The sequence below is a fragment of the Micropterus dolomieu genome, linkage group LG17 (genome assembly GCF_021292245.1).
Source record: "Micropterus dolomieu isolate WLL.071019.BEF.003 ecotype Adirondacks linkage group LG17, ASM2129224v1, whole genome shotgun sequence".
In the NCBI taxonomy this organism is placed as follows: Eukaryota; Metazoa; Chordata; class Actinopteri; order Centrarchiformes; family Centrarchidae; genus Micropterus; species Micropterus dolomieu.
In genome coordinates, this window is record NC_060166.1 from 2,230,636 (window position 1) to 2,246,788 (window position 16,153).

Here is a 16,153-nt window from a genome sequence, read left to right on the forward strand (position 1 = left end):
AAACACATCTGATTTTCACCTGAGAAACTATAGATTCTCTAATGTTTAAAGTGATTATAGCATGGTTTTGGAATTACTAATACCTTAGCAAATGATCATCACATTCCTAAACAGCTGGCTAGAATTTGTGCACATGGGGGACAAGTATATGAGAGTGAGAGCGGACTCTTTTTGTAGAGCCATAGGTATGCTGCTGAATTGTCCCACCAGGTCCTTTTGTATAGTAAGCAAAGTGTGAAGCAGTAGCGAAGTAACAGCTTACATATGAACACAGATAAACATCAGGTTTAAAAAAGTGCAAAGAGAAAACAAATGACAAAGAAAAGGGGCGGTTCTCATTCTTAGGCCTATTATCACCTCGCTCATGATTAGTACTAATTCTATACAAAATCATCATAAAGACCTTAAAAAAAGACCAATCCTTTGTAGCCGATTCCCAGAAACACGGGACAATCCTAGGAAACATAAAGTACGTACAAAGTTGGCCAGAGGGAGTTACTTACACAGGACTAGAATTCAAAGAGCAATGGTCCACCATCATCTCGGGAAGAAAATCCAGCTTAAAAGAAGCCATGATGGAAAACTCAGTTTCTTTTTCTAACGTCTTCTTTAACACAATAAAGCTAAACTGACAGTGAGTGATCAGAAGATGGTGGTAAACTCCAGACCGTACACTTGTTGGTAAGTCTCTGACAAAGGGTATAATAAGGCAGCCAACAGAAAAACAAATCCACAGGGAGAACCCGTCCACTGGAACACAAGAGCAGCAAACAAAACCTGGCTGAGGAACAACCGTTCTTTGAGATGGAAGAAAGGCACAAACGACAGACACAAAGTGACAGGCCTTCAGGTTAGCGTTCCAGGTTCTGGGACCAACCCCTGCATGGAGATCATGGAGACAGAAGGCTGCTGGGATCACTAAGGACAGAGAGAGTAATGGCCATTTGGTGTCCCACAATCAAAATGCTGATGATCCATGGCCTTTGTGAGCATTTCTCCTAGGCCAGCAGATCTGGCTGCAGCGTCAGATAAACAGGGTGTCAGATTGATGGTGATAAGGCCCAGTGGGCAGAGGGAATGGAAGAGGGAGTGAATAGCCCTCCCTGGCCAGTAGCTAATCCCTGGACTAGCTAAACCAGGGGCTAACAATTAGGTTCCGGCCTGGAAGGGGGCTGTTGTCCTACAGGCTGCACTGGTTTGTGTAAAAACAGAAAAAAAGTCTATGCCAAATGACACTGGCTTTGGTCTCTGGGCACCCCACAGTGCACACAAAAAACTCCCATGCACATACACAGCCACACCTATGAACGGAGATCCACTGCAAGGATGTATGTAACATAACAACGTACCCCTTCCTGCTATGTGCTGCTTTTCAATTTGAATACGTTTTGTTCCATAGATAGGTACCTATTTATTGCACAACATGCAATCAAATCATTTACGTAAAGCGTATTTCTGATATCACACATGTCAGGTCTGTGGAATAATACAACATTTTGGACTGCCTTAAAGCAGAAACTACATTTTGCTAACAGCTGATGGGTGAACTTCCTGTGCTAATCACAGCTATATCAGCATTCCCCCACAGACTGTGTGATTTAACTAAGAGACGGCTAGCAAAATCAGTAAACCTGTGTTTGAATCGCATACTGGAAATAATGTTGCAGAACTCCTGGGTAACTGGGAATGGGATTTGGAGAGGCCCTCTAACAACACTGCTGTAATAACAGACAACACTATGAGAAACACAGACACTGCACTTAGTGAAATACTAATCTCAAACTCTGAACCTATGGAGACAGGACAGTGCCTTTAAAATGTCCTACTGAAAACAAAACCTGGCACTGACACATTTGTACTGGAAAAGGTTGTAGTGACACTGAAACAAGTCTCAGAAAAAGTTTAATGAAAGTCAGGCATTAAAAATTATTTCACTCTGAAATGCTACAGCAAACTCTGGAAATGTTGAACTCACTGTTCTGCATTAATAGTTATTATTGACATGTTAGTACTTAATAATAGTAACATCAAATAAATTAGAGAGCAAGGACCATGTAGAACATTTTTCTTGGAGGATTTAATGAATGAAAACAACCCACAAAAATTAAACTGCTGTAACTGGAATTAATATTATATTAGTGATAAGCTATATAGTATAGCCCACCAATGTATGAAATTATAATCAGTATGGTAACATTATATAATTAATACGAACGTATTATACTGTTACACTAACAGTACACTATTAAATTACCATTATACTTTTGTTACTGTTATAATAATATTATATTAATCCTCCTCCAGGTTGTGAATAGTGCCTCTGCATTGGACTGACGTAGATCTAGCCAGATGCAGGATGCCAGTGTGCCAATATGTGCTCCTTTTAGCCGCCTCCTCTTGAGAGCAACATGCTCCTCCTGTTCTCTTTTAAGTTAGGGTTCAGTAATCTTATTTACATGTGTGGGGGGTGCTGGTCTATCGTGTATCCATGTATCCAGTCCCACATGCCACAAGCCACAAGCCACAATGCACCAATCAAAGTAGAGTTTTCTGATGAGTAGTCAGTGTTTAAAAACGGTTTTCAAAAACATCTGCTCTGCAGGCCCATGCAGAGTCCAGAAACCAGGGTCTTCACTTTCATGGTCAAGTGTACACGAGGTACAAGGAGCAGTGGCATGAAAGAAATCAGTTTTAATGCCTGTGTTTTCTTTTTTAGTAAACTTTTCAGTCAATAGGGCTGCATGAGTGAGTGCATGATGCTGTAACCTATGACTGATGCTATCTTCAGTATATGCTATAATGCTTATGGCGACCACATGTCATAATAGGGTGGTGACAGTGGATAAGACAGATGCCTTTGGTGTGAGTGACCCAGGTTCAACTCCCCACTGTGACCATCCACCATTGTGACACTTAACCCCAAGTTCCTTAGTTCTCTCCAGAGGCGTGCGTGCTGACATATATGGCAATTGTAAGTCGCTTTGGATAAAAGCGTCAGCTAAATGAATAAGTGTAAATAATGTTGACAGATGATAATGAAGACAGATGATGTGAAGATATGATCTGTAGCCTTTGTGTTGGTCTGCTAAAAACAATGCACAGAAGATGCAGCTGTGCCACTAATCATCATTTCGTTCCATGCCTGTTGCCTCGACTCCTCTCTCCTTGCGTGGGAGGGACGAACGCGAGCCAAGGAGGAGAGGAATGGAGGAGATACAAACTAAGAAATGAAAGGCCTTGGGCCTTTCTCATTTCCCAAATTTGTGCCTGCTCAATCCTCAAGCCTGTGACTCAGAAATCGATCTCAGCGCGCGATCTTGAAGGTCCTAAAATGCACCTCGAGGATCGAGGAGGCTTGCTGGAGGAGCTATAAGCGGAAGTTTTTTGACATTTTGACATTTAATAGAGGTGTGACATGCAGCTGGACCAACCCATGGCCGGATCAGGACTCTACAGGTTCTAAGCACATTCCTTAATGTCATTTCACTTTGATATCACTGATGTTGGTAATGTTGAATGTGATGTGTGGATGGGCAACAGGATCGTAAAAATGAACATTGAAGAGTAGCTGGCGGGGTGAGGCGCCTCTCCAGAGACGCTGTGCACATTTCTCCTGACAAATCTCCTGACATGCCGACAGGATCAGTCAAGATCTGATGTTAATTAAAAAGATCTGCGTTCTTCTACACAGTCTCACACACAGGCCAGGCTCAGACAGTGAACCTGTTTGGAGTAAAGCAGCCATCCTCCTGATCAATCTTCAGCTCCTTAAGGGTGTTTAAACATGGATTATAGAAGCTGAAAGTTTAATTCTGTTTCTCTGTCTATCGTGTCTAGTTAATAACTGCAGGTTCTTTGTTTTGTCCCATGATACTTGCTGTGACTTTACTGCGTGGATGGAAACGCTTTAATGACTGACAGTCAATCGTTAATGAAAACACTCATACATAAATCCAACACAAGAAAGATATCACCTGGAAAGCAGCAGGGACCGGTAGAGGTGGGGTAAAATGCCCAGACAGGTGTGGCCTCTAAATCTGATAAAATAATTTTTTGGTGGGGGGGCATGTGGATGATTCATGCCTACAGCTGCTGACATCAAATTATTAGGCTGTAATACCAACCAGAGCATTAAGCACTTATCTGCTGTGTTTCACGTTGTAATAATAGTGCCCATGTAGTCTGCACGTCATTCCAACAGTTCAGGGACTGATGATGAAACATTCACCTCATCAGGCTGAGGGCTGAAATGATCTCTGTACTGCACCGCCAGTAAATTGTTACTGGATTTCTGTGTAGGTCATGACAGGTTACTGTAATCTCACGATTTTCAACAGATGCTATAATGTTTATTGCAACCTGGAGATGTTTTTACATATCTTAATGTTGACAGACATGTTTTAGATTGTAAGATATCTTCACAATGCAGATCATATGATCTGTCAGCTCAAACAGTGGACAGATGATGAAGCTTCCTTGATTCATCCAGCTCGCATCTCGGGTGGAAGGGACTAAGACGCGAAGCGAGGAGTCAGAAATTTGGGAAATGAGAAAGGCCCTTTATGATCCTGACGGGGGGGAGGTCGCGACTTCCGCGTTCGATGACATCACGTGCAGACCCCTCTGTTCGGGTACATCAACATTCAGCTAAAAACAATTCAAACGTGTAGCAAAGCTCTATAGCATCCTAAACCAAACCCACGCTATTAGGACGAATTTTCACCACACTGCTGTCACATTCTCAAACTATGATCCAGCCGATAAAAGTACAGTTCTACATCAAGTCATGACAATGTCTAGCTAGCTAAATAATCAAGACAACAAGTACATACCCCAGCACCGTGGGTATGTTATGGTAACGTTAGCTAGCTACAACAGGGTTTGACAACTTAAAACGACCAACTTACCCGTGTTTTTACGGCACTGTTAATTTGACTTGTGCTTAAAACAAAGTGTCGTTGTGGATGTTTGCTTACAATATAACGTTATTTACACTGTACTTTCGGAAACAAGCTGTCTACTACATGCCAATTACTTGTTGTTGTGGTATGTCACTTTAGCAGTTTTGTAAAATGGCAGTCTGTCCTGCTTGAACCGTTACCACTCGACAGATCTGGGGGGGGGGGGGGGGGGGGGGGCTGGTAAGGGCCAGTATTATATATTATATGCTGTTTTATTCCAAATACATTTAAATGGCTGTATGTAGAATTGTATTTTTGAGTGGAGGAACTTGTCTTTCTGAGCGGCCTTTGGCGTGCAGTGCTCTTTGAGACTGTAGTGACAGTGTAGACGGCAGCTCCCCCGCTTACTGAGCAGTGTGGTACACTCCACAGACAGCAGCCCTATCAGGGCCAGTCGGCTACAGGAAGCACGCTGCAGCATGGGCAGCAGGGGCGAGTTCAATCTCAAAACGGTTTGCACCGGTTTGCAACGTTTTCGGATTGAACGAGATGTTTCCTTGCAACCTTGCGCAACGTTCTGCAACGGGCTTCGAGGTAAGTTTTCTCCCGTTTGGTGGGCGTATCTCAGGTGTTACCCAATCAGCTGCGACAAGTTTGTAAACACAACGGTGTTAAAAAGGCAGGAAAATGCAGTGCGCTTGCGTACACAGCAGGGTGTTCAAGGACCACCGTTTCCGTTGGAAAAAACGTTCAACCACATCTTGTCGGCGCTGAACTCGCCCCTGTTTAAAAAAAGTGCAAAAGATGCAGGCTGGATAAATCAGAGAAAAAACGTAACTTATTAGAAATGTTTAGACATCAATTTCACCAACATAAAGTAAGTAATAAAACACGTTTACTAAGTTTTAGCCTACTTCTTAAACGCTGGCAGATTCTGGATTTTTTAGATTGATACCCATATTGATATTTAAATATCTGGAAATGATGTTTCAGCTGTTATTTTTTTTAATAAAGAAGAAGAAGTGACCAAGATATGTACTGAGTAGGACACTGTACAGTTAAAAAACTAATGTAAATGTAACATGTACATTTGAACCTTTAAACCTTACAGGAAATGAAAAAAAGATCAATAATGTAAAACACAAAACAAAAATACACCTATTGAGCTTGACAGAAGAAAAAAGACTCAAACGTATAAAAATGAAATCATAAACTATAGGGGAGACCGGTATGGTTGTAACAACACCGATTCCACCAATTAGAGATAAGATGGGAGTTAGTTGATCATTGCAGTATTTACCTACTTCCTCCCCGATCAGGCATGGTGGTTATTAAGTCTGGAAACAGGCACATTCATTAGAGAAAAAACTGATTTTGAGGTAAGAAAGTAAATTGACCAAGACTATATTTTGTTTAGTATCTATACTATTGCAGATAAAATTGTATGACTTATATCAGATTGAAAGCATCATAGATCATAGAGTACGGTCTAGACCTGCTCTTTTATGAAAAGCGCTGTGAGATAACTGTTGCTGTGATTTGGTGCTATATAAATAAAATTGAATTGAACTGAATTGAATTGAAATGTAGTTTCTTGGGCAACATGTGATGCATTTTTTCCGTTCAAATTTCAAACCACTATGCTAATACAGCTAGCTAAACAATGGCTGACAGGGGTGTGGTGGGTTGGAACACTTCTTTAAAAAGTGTCATCCCCTATCCATACAACTAGGGACTTTCTTGATTTTAATATTTTACAGAGTGCCCTTTGCAGTCTGGGCCCACCCAGCTTGCACTCCAGGGTTACCAGCATTCATTTGCCAGCACTGTGACCAGCGCTTGAAGTGGTGCAATTACTTCCCATTCACAAGTTGTTCATATGTTTGTGTGTGTTTCAGCTCTCCATCTTTTCCGTACTCCGTCTCCGCTGGTGGAAAGTGCAGAGAAGCGTACATGCAGATTGTGAGAAGTGCCGGTACACAAGAAAAGTCCCAGGACGGCAAAGAGTAAAATGTAGTGCCGGTACTGCATACGGGTGACTACTGGCCCACTTCAAGCACTGATTCTGACTGATTAAGAATATATGCAATGTGCATTTTCAATCTGTCTATATTGTTTTTCTTTATAGTGTGTATATATGTGTTCTCTATACTGTAGCCCGTGTTTGATTTTAGTATTGTATTATTGTATAAGTAAGCACATCGTGAGCACAATCCAGAGTCAAATTCCTCGTATGTGTACACATACCTGGCAAATAAAGCTCATTCTGATATACACAAATTGACAAACACAGACCTTTTTGTTGTACAAAGATGTTCTTTAATTTAGTACATTGTAGTAGTATTTATTAAGTATACTGTTAAGTAAGTTTATTAGACAAATTTACATACACATACATGCATGCAAGTCTTCAGACATAGTCATAGTCATAGTTACATAGAGACAGAAACATTGTTCTTTTATATCACTACCTGTTTTTGAAGAATATCATATTGTGTGGCATCTATTTTTGCTTCGTTTGTTAAAACCTACCTAAATCATGATATTAGGTTCACAAGAACGAGAAAAAAAGATCCTGTCACACTGCCACGGGCAGGGAGGTGACAGCTGGTGTGTTGTGTGTCTGTGTTTGAGTTTATTTTGTCCTCTCACCTGAGTGTGTGAGAGATGCTTTGTGGGTTTATGTTTTGTATGTCTACGTCTCTCTCTCTCTCTCTCTCTCTCTCTCTCTCTCTCTCTCTCTCTCGCTCTCTCTCTCTCTCTCTCTCCCCCTCTTTCTTCTTCTCCCTCTCGCTCGTCTTTTCTTTCCTCTCCCGGATTTGTGGGCTGCATCTCTGGTGGCTGGGCGTTTCTCCCCAGCAGCAGGCAATCGGATCCATGTGGGTCTGGGTATCTCCGGATAATCCGTAATTCGTTTGTAATACTAAAACAAAAACACCGTTTATCTGTTTTTTGTTTCAAAACGAAAAACCAAATAACCGTTTTTGGTGTCAGAATCAAAAAACGATATTCATTTTATCGTTATTCCTTTTTGAACAAACAATGAAGAGAGTCTGTGAACTTCAGTCAATTCGTTTTTCGTTATAAACCACAAACGGAAGTCAGGTGGTCTATTCCTTTTATGGAAGTGAAAGTAACCGGTAAAACCTACACAATAAAAGTAGCCCATGTACCATGTAGTTAGAAAGTTGATTTTAGACTAACACTAAACTGAAATAATAAAACTAAAGTAGCACTGGGTGTGAAAAAAACACTTGAGCTAACTGAAATAAAAACAATAACTAATAAAATGATACCTGTTAGGCTGTTAAGGAGAATTAAACATTTGTAAGGCCATTGGTGACTTGTAACTTCAGATTAAGACAAGTGAACTAATGTTATATGTAGCTTAGGACAGCAGTTAGCCTATTTATTTAAGTTTGTATTATTTAATTCATGTTTTAGTTTCCTAACATATTTATAGGCCTTCTTGCTGTGTGGTAGCTCAACCAGCAGAGGTCACTCTACCCACTTCTGTGGCGCCAATTTGACCTTTTGACTTGTGTTTATATCAAAGAGAAGGCTGCACTGCTACCAGAGGAAGCTGATCACTTCACCTGCCTTCCAGCTTTCTGTGGTGCTATAGCTGCTAAAAACTCTCAGCTTCCACCATCTACTGTTATGTGTTAAAACAAAACTCTTCTAAAACAAATCTGTGGAGTTGTAAACTTTATTTTCCTTTGGTATTTTCGCACGTGAAAATACTCGTGTTAGTTAAGTAGAGTAAATATTTTTAATGCAGCCTGTAGTTCTCATAAGTTATGTAGGCATACTTATGTGTTAAACCTGGTGAACATTAATGAGAATCAAAAATGATCTCTAGCTCTGGGCTTTCAGATCTTTTAATGCTTTTTTGGGTTTAATTCTGTTTGATGAACCACCAGGGAAAGGCAGTGCTCTGAACTGTTCGTACTTGATCATTGAGTCATTTAGTTTTTCTCCCTGGTACTCATCTCAGGACCTCCCAGATTTTCCCCAATACCTGGAGGATGTGAGCCTGTGCAGGGTTTGAGGACTGATGATAGTAGCAAGGCTGGTCCCATCACCTACCGTCACTCTCTTCAAATTAATTCTGGACTGTCAGGACAAAGCAGAACACCACTCCTTCCTCCAGCACCAGAAAAGGGCCCTGTTGTCACTTTCAGATATTTACATCATGATTCATGGTAACCACACCTTGTAATTGTGGCACTGTTTTTGTGGATTTGGATGATGTCAACTTGTGTCTTTTAATACACATTTATATACAGTAGGCTTTTATGTACAATAGTACAGTGAAGCAGGGCTCTGCAGTGCAACTCTTTCACTCACATATGCCCAGAAATTATTTACAAGCACAGTGGTTTAGTGAAGACTAAAACCTACTGTAAATAATGTTAAGGTTATAATATACCAATAGTAATTTATACTAGTTCCTCCTCCAGGCTATGGTTAGAGCCTCTCAGGCATATTATAAATATGTATATAATAAATTTTTTTAAATTAATTCTGTGCTACTTGAACATTTTTGGACTACTGTCCTCCTTAGGAAAAAGATTAACATAAAGCTGAAAGCAAATAAGCAAGCTTGGGAACAGATCCATGATATAATTTATCCCATGGGATTTATTATTTTTACAGAGCATTTCTTTACAAGAGAGACATGCATTTCAACTGGAAAGGTAATTCACTAATCATCAAAATTTAAAGATCAGGTTTTGGGCAGTTTTATTAACTACATAAGCGCAAACAATAAATGAGATGCTAAAAAGCAAACTGTTACCAAAGCAGACTTTTAAGGCAACTCAGGGTATCAACCTCCACTGCCATCTCTGTGGTGAACTCTAGCAAAACTAGGGATGGGACGGTTGATACTGACATGTCGACACTGTGTTGAGATCCCGAAGCACAGGCATTTCGAAACACTGCTCCAAAGCGTGGTTCAAAACGTCAATGTCATGTGACCATAGTGAAGCGAGGCTTCCGTGCGTTTCACCTGTTTTGACAGGTGGTACACCTGCCGCTTCTACGCTTGATTCACAGTGTTTGGAACAAACCGCACATCAGCCTCTAACTCATTTGACAGATTTGTTCCAAGGACACACAATCATTTGATTTATTGGAGCGACGTGCTGTAGTAGGCCTATATCCGCCTATGATGGCAAAAAAAAATACTTATCTTTGCCAGCAACAAATGTTCCATGTGGCCAAATTTTTCCAAGGCTGAGGATGTCAATTATGAAAAAAAACCTGACTCCAAAACAGCTGAAAATTTCTGAATACAATTCCTGACATATAACAAATGTGAGACATTGTTCCAATTCTCATTTATTATTCTTAAAACAACTTAAACTTTACTCAGTTACGAATTTTGAATCCATTACACTTCATCACTGCCAGCACTCATTATTAATTATTATTACACTAGGGCCTATATCTTTCCTGCTAATTATCATGATACCTTTGTTAATAAGCTATGGTATAATACTGTAGATATCCACATTTATTATCATTTATTAGGCTATATTCTTAGATTTGTATACTTTATTATATTCTCTACTCACTAACTTCAACTACCTATTATTTCTATTCCTTTTATGTCTTGCAAGTATCTGCAACAAAGACTTCACCGTCGAAGATCAATTAAGTATTCCGATTCTGAACATGAACAAGTTGTCTCTATGGGGTAGACATATGTCTTTGGTGTGAGACATGGGTTCAGTTCCCAATGTGATACATGTGTCCTTGAGCAAGACACTTATCCCCTAGTTGCTCCCAAGGTATGCCATCTGACATAGCATTTGTGATTTGCTTTTGAGAAAAGCATCAGCTAAATGAGTGATTACTTATGAAACAACACACAGATGTGTTTTATTTAAACACACTTTTATTGCAATCCCCATCTGCTGTCTCTGACAATCTGAAAGCGTTTGCGTGTTTGTTGTATGGTGATTTCTCCGAAATCCTGTTGGTCATGTATTGATAAGACGTTTAGAATTGTAAACGCTGGTCAGTTATTGTTAAAATGAAACCCCTACAAAGATGTGTCGATTTCAAAAGTGACCAATAGGTGTCACTGTGGAGATGGGTGTCGAAGTGTTTCGAAGCCTTGACACAATTCCGGCACAATTGCTTCAACGTTTCAATGTTTCACAAAGCCTTGCTTTGCCCATCACTAAGCAAAACAGGCCGTGCAGTCTACAGGGTCTTGGCAACAGGCTGCTTAAAATGCCTGTAATAAAAACAATTTAAAAATTGTTCACAAAAGTGGGATGGCATACCATCCAAAATCCTAACCTGCTCCCTAGCCACACTGCAACACAATGCATCAAGAGAGATCCAGAGTGCTCCCTGAACATCAACTCTTAATGAGGTGATTGTCTCCAGGTGTGTGCCCGCTACTGGAGAGGAAGGGTGGAGCTTACCTGAGAGGGTGAAACTAGATTGTGGCATTACTAGGCCGAAAGCTTAACCATCACAACAACAAAATGGATAACCACACATGCTAACTAATTCAGTGATATACAAGCTCAAATTTAAACCGCTAGCCTTGTTATCAAACTCAAACCATGGGTTAATATTTAGCTATCAATACACAAACACTGTAGTTTTTTTGTTTGTCTTTTTACTAAAGGGCACTGGGGCCAAACTCCCCTAAACAGATGAGAAAGTCTGAGTACATTGTTCAGTCTTCTCCAGAGCAGCCTTTACTGCCAATTAACAATCTGAGGGGTCATCAGTCAGAGGAACACCACGCTTTATTTGGACAAGTCTTTCATTCAGAAGAAAAACCTTCTGATATTTCCTCTGTCACATCACAGAATACCAACAGCAACTTCTAATGACATTTTCTCACATCTGATACAAATCAGCAGACTCAGTGCAGTTCTCTTCCTCTTAACATATCAGACATGTCCCACAAAACAAGCAACACACAGCACTTAATCAATGTGTCCACACACATCCCTCATAACATCTTAATGTTGCAACATGTCTGCATGACACATAACCCACCAAATGATCAGGAACATTAACTCGATCCAGTTACCATATTACATATTACACTCAGCCTCCAAGAAACAGATTGGATGACCAAGTAAACAGCAGATTTCCCCCCAATACTCAAGTTTTGTCTCTAGTTTCTTTAAATACATCCAATGCAATACAAAAAGAGATTTTTAAATGCTTTAGGAGCATTGAAAGCATATAGTATTAGGCTACACATGTGAGATGCTGTCTGTAAAGAGGGTGCAGGTACTAAAGGTGGATGACCCGGGTAGGGTTGACAGGTTGGAGCTGTGTCTAGTACAGGTCACCCATTTATTTCAGTTTCCTTATGCACAAAAGCAGAGCCACAATTACAAGCTGTGCTTTCCCATAAATCATGATGTAAATATCTGAAAGTGACAACAGGGCTCTTTTATGGTGCTGGAGGAAGGAGTGGTGTGCTGCTTTGTCCTGCCAGTCCAGCATTTATTTAAACAGAGAGTGATGGTAGGTGACCGGGACCAGCCTTGATACTATCATCAGTCCTCAAACCCTGCACATGCCCACATCACCAGTCTTGGGACTCAATTTCACTTTTATTTTACTTTACACAGGTTTGAACAGTGCATAGTTTTCCCTGATGGCTCATCAAACAGAATTAAACCCAAGAAAGGCAGTAAAAGACTTGAAAGCCCCAGAGCCAGAGGAGATGCTTTTTGACTCTCAGTAAAGCTCACGAGGTTTCACACATAAGTAGGCCTACACAGTAACTAATGAGAGCAACGGGTTGCATTAAAATATTTAATCTACTTAACTAATCTAATAAGTATATTACACTGGAGAAAATTGCAAAGGAAAGTATACACCTCTACAGATTTGTTTTAGAAGAGTTTTGTTTTGACACAGAAGGGGCAGCAGTAGATGGTGGAAGCTGAGAATTTTTAACAGTATTAGCACCATTGAAAGAGAAGCTGGATGGCAGGTGAAGTTCTGCATACCCTTCAAACTCAGTAATTAGCTTCCTTTAAAAGTCAAAAGGTCAAACCCTTATTGAGTGACCTCTGCTGGTTGAGCTCACACATAGCAAGAAGGCCTATAAATATGTTACGAAACTAAAATATGAATTTAATAATATAAACTTAAATAAATAGGCTAACTGTTATCCTAAGCTACATATAACATTAGGTTACTTGTCTTAATCTGAAGTTACAGGTCACCAATGGCCTTACAAATGTTTAATCTCCCTAATAGCAAGAGTTATTATTTTATTATTTTAAATTTTTATTTCAGTTAATTAAAGTGTTTTTTTTCCACACTCTGATTTATTTTAGTTTTATAACCTACTAAAAACGTTATTTTGGTTTAGTTTTAGTCTAAAATCATCTCTTTAACTACATGGTACATGTAGGTTTTACCAGTTGCTTTCACTTCCATAAAAGGAATAGACCACGTGACTTCCGTTTTTGGTTTGTAACGAAATGACTGAAGTTCACAGACTCTCTTCATTCTTTGTGGCGGCTATACCATACGATGAATCATCACAACAGAAGTTTCACACAAAGTCGTTTCGAGGGAACAGTTGTTACAATTAGAAGGGGCTTCCGGCACCAGGATGCCAAAGCCTACTGCTGCTCGCTCCCAGTCCACGGTTTGGGGGTTCTATAAGGATAGATGGTTTGCAGTGGAATGGTCGCCAAAACCTTAACATTAACAGCATAGCTCTCTCTTGTGCTAGAGGCCAGCTTGAAGAGCTCCTGCCACATCACAACTAGTACAATGTAATCACATCACTCAGTTGTCGCGAATCAGATTTACCTATGAAAATTCGACCTCGCTCCAACTGGCTGGGTGACACATCAGGTCAACTGGAAATCCTCCCCCGAGTCCGACCCATGGAAACCCCATGGCATTACCACCTTACTATCAAAAGTTATTCGGGTCGCTCGCCCGAGCGATGGTAGCGTTTACCCTAACCCTAACCCCAGTGGTGATCAATGCCAACAGAGGATGTGACCTGGAGGAGCCCACCTTGCGCCCCCACATTTTTGATCTCTTTTGATATATTTCTATTCATGTCCATGTGTACTGTAAGCACCAATTTATACCAAGGAAAATTTCTCCTACCTATGAAAATGGACCTGGCAATAAACCTGATTTTCATTCTGCATCTGTTTGTTCCATACTTGTGTATTTCTGCATTTTTTTAGGTCAACTGTCTGTCTGTCTGTCTGTCTACGTGTGGCACCAAAGCAAAGTCCTACTACCTGACAAATACAACTTGGCAATAAAGCTCTTTCGGATTCTGATCCTCCGGTGTCTGGTCCAGCTTGTCATCCCCGTTCCCGTCTGCCTCGCTCTGCTGCCTGCTTCCTACAGCCTTCCAGTGGCTTTTCACTAACCCCAACCACTCGGGGTCCATTTCACCTAGGTCTTCCGCTGCCGCTGATCCTTCCAAATGTACAATCATCACACTCATTCAAATCTAAAAGACCTCAGATCAGCAAATACTCTCACGTAACTAGAAGATTTTGGGGGTCCTTGAGGTTTCTAAAAGCATTTTCATTTGTTGTTTAACTGCAAGCTATATTTCAGAATGTTTTTTAACAATTTGTGCTTTAAAAAAGTGGTGGAGACAAAATCAGCCGTTTCAGAAAGAACAGACTGATGGCACTCTCTAGAGCCATGCCTCTAAAATCCAAACCTGCCCACTTGAACTCTGCCCCTCTGTTAGGCATGGACCACAATGCAGGGATTTTCAGCTGGTTATATGTTCACCACATTTAACACATCTAATTTTGCATGTACAATTTTCATGTGTGCATCTTTGAAAATAGAGATGGATGTTTGCCCTTGTCAACATCTCTGCTCCTCCATTCCATGAGTTACTTAGTGAAAATCCTATAGTGACGGTGTCTGTCCCCCGACCATCAAAATTATTTAAATCAAAGGTAAACAGAAGAGGAGCTGTGCATAAAAACCTCATAAAAATTAAAACCACAAGAGCAATAGTGCAAATGAATAGGAAAATTAAATGTGGACTTGGAAATCACTGCAACCAATTCTTTTTGTTATAGTGTACCGAGCACCTGGTCCGTACTCTGAATTCTTATCTATCTAGGGAATTTTAATATTCATGTGGACGTTGAGAATTACAGCTTTAGTACTGCGTTTATCTCTCTGTTAGATTCCATTGGCTTCTGAGCTGTTCATGAACCGACTCACTGTTTTAACCACACCCTCGACCTTGTTCTGGTATATGGTATTGAAATTGAACATTTAATAGTGTTCCCACAGAATCCCTCTTTATCTTGTGGTTTCCGAACGATGCCACAATCTGACTACTGTTTGATAACTTTTGAGTTTGTATTGCTGAACTACACGCCATTGGGCAAAAATTTCTATGCAAGATGTCTGTCTGATAGTGCTGTAGCTAAATTTAAGGATGCGATTCCATCAGCTCTAAATTCATTATCAAGTCACAAAGTAACGGAGGACTACTATGCTAATTTCAGTCCCTCCCAAATCGATCATCTTGTTGATAGTGCTGCAGGCTCGCTGCGAATGACACTCGACTCTGTAGCCCCTCTAAAAAAGAAAATACTAAAACAAAGACGGTTAGCTCCATGGTATAATACTGAAACTCACAAATTAAAAATGCAAATTAAGTATTTAAAAATCATACAATGTGATTTTCTGGATTTTTGTTTTAGATCCCGTCTCTCACAGTTGAAGTGTACCTATGATAAAAATTAGAGACCTCTACATGCTTTGTAAGTAGGAAAACCTGCAAAATCAGCAGTGTATCAAATACTTGTTCTCCCCACTGTACGTAATATTGCGAAAATAAGGAACATCCTGTCTAAAAATGATGCAGAAAAACTAGTCCATGCATTTGTTACTTCTAGGCAGGATTACTGCAATTCTTTATTATCAGGCTGCTCGAAAAAGTCCATTAAGACTCTTCAGCTGATCCAGAATGCTGCAGCACGTGTTCTGACAGGAACCAGGAAAAGAGATCATATTTCTCCTGTTTTAGCTTCTCTGCATTGGCTTCCTGTAAAATCCAGAATATTAAATAAATATTTAAAATCATTCTTCTTACCTACAAAGCTCTTAATGGTCAGGCACCACCTTATCTTAAAGAGCTCATAGTGCCTTACTACCCCACCAGAGCACTGCGCTCCCAGAATGCAGGGTTACTTGTGGTTCCTAGAGTCTCCAAAAGTAGACTAGGAGCCAGAGCGTTC

General features: G+C 40.3%; 1 protein-coding gene across 8 annotated transcripts in view; it reads right to left on the minus strand.

Annotated features, from left to right (window-relative positions):
• Positions 1-5,080, minus strand: part of celf1 (cugbp, Elav-like family member 1) — a 39,976-nt gene extending 34,896 nt beyond the window's left edge. For all 8 annotated transcript variants that reach the window (XM_046072957.1, XM_046072962.1, XM_046072960.1 and 5 more), the window contains exon 1: positions 4,908-5,080. The gene's annotated coding sequence lies outside the window, so the exon portion shown is untranslated. The remainder of the gene's footprint in view (positions 1-4,907) is intronic.
• Positions 5,081-16,153: the final 11,073 nt, after the last annotated feature.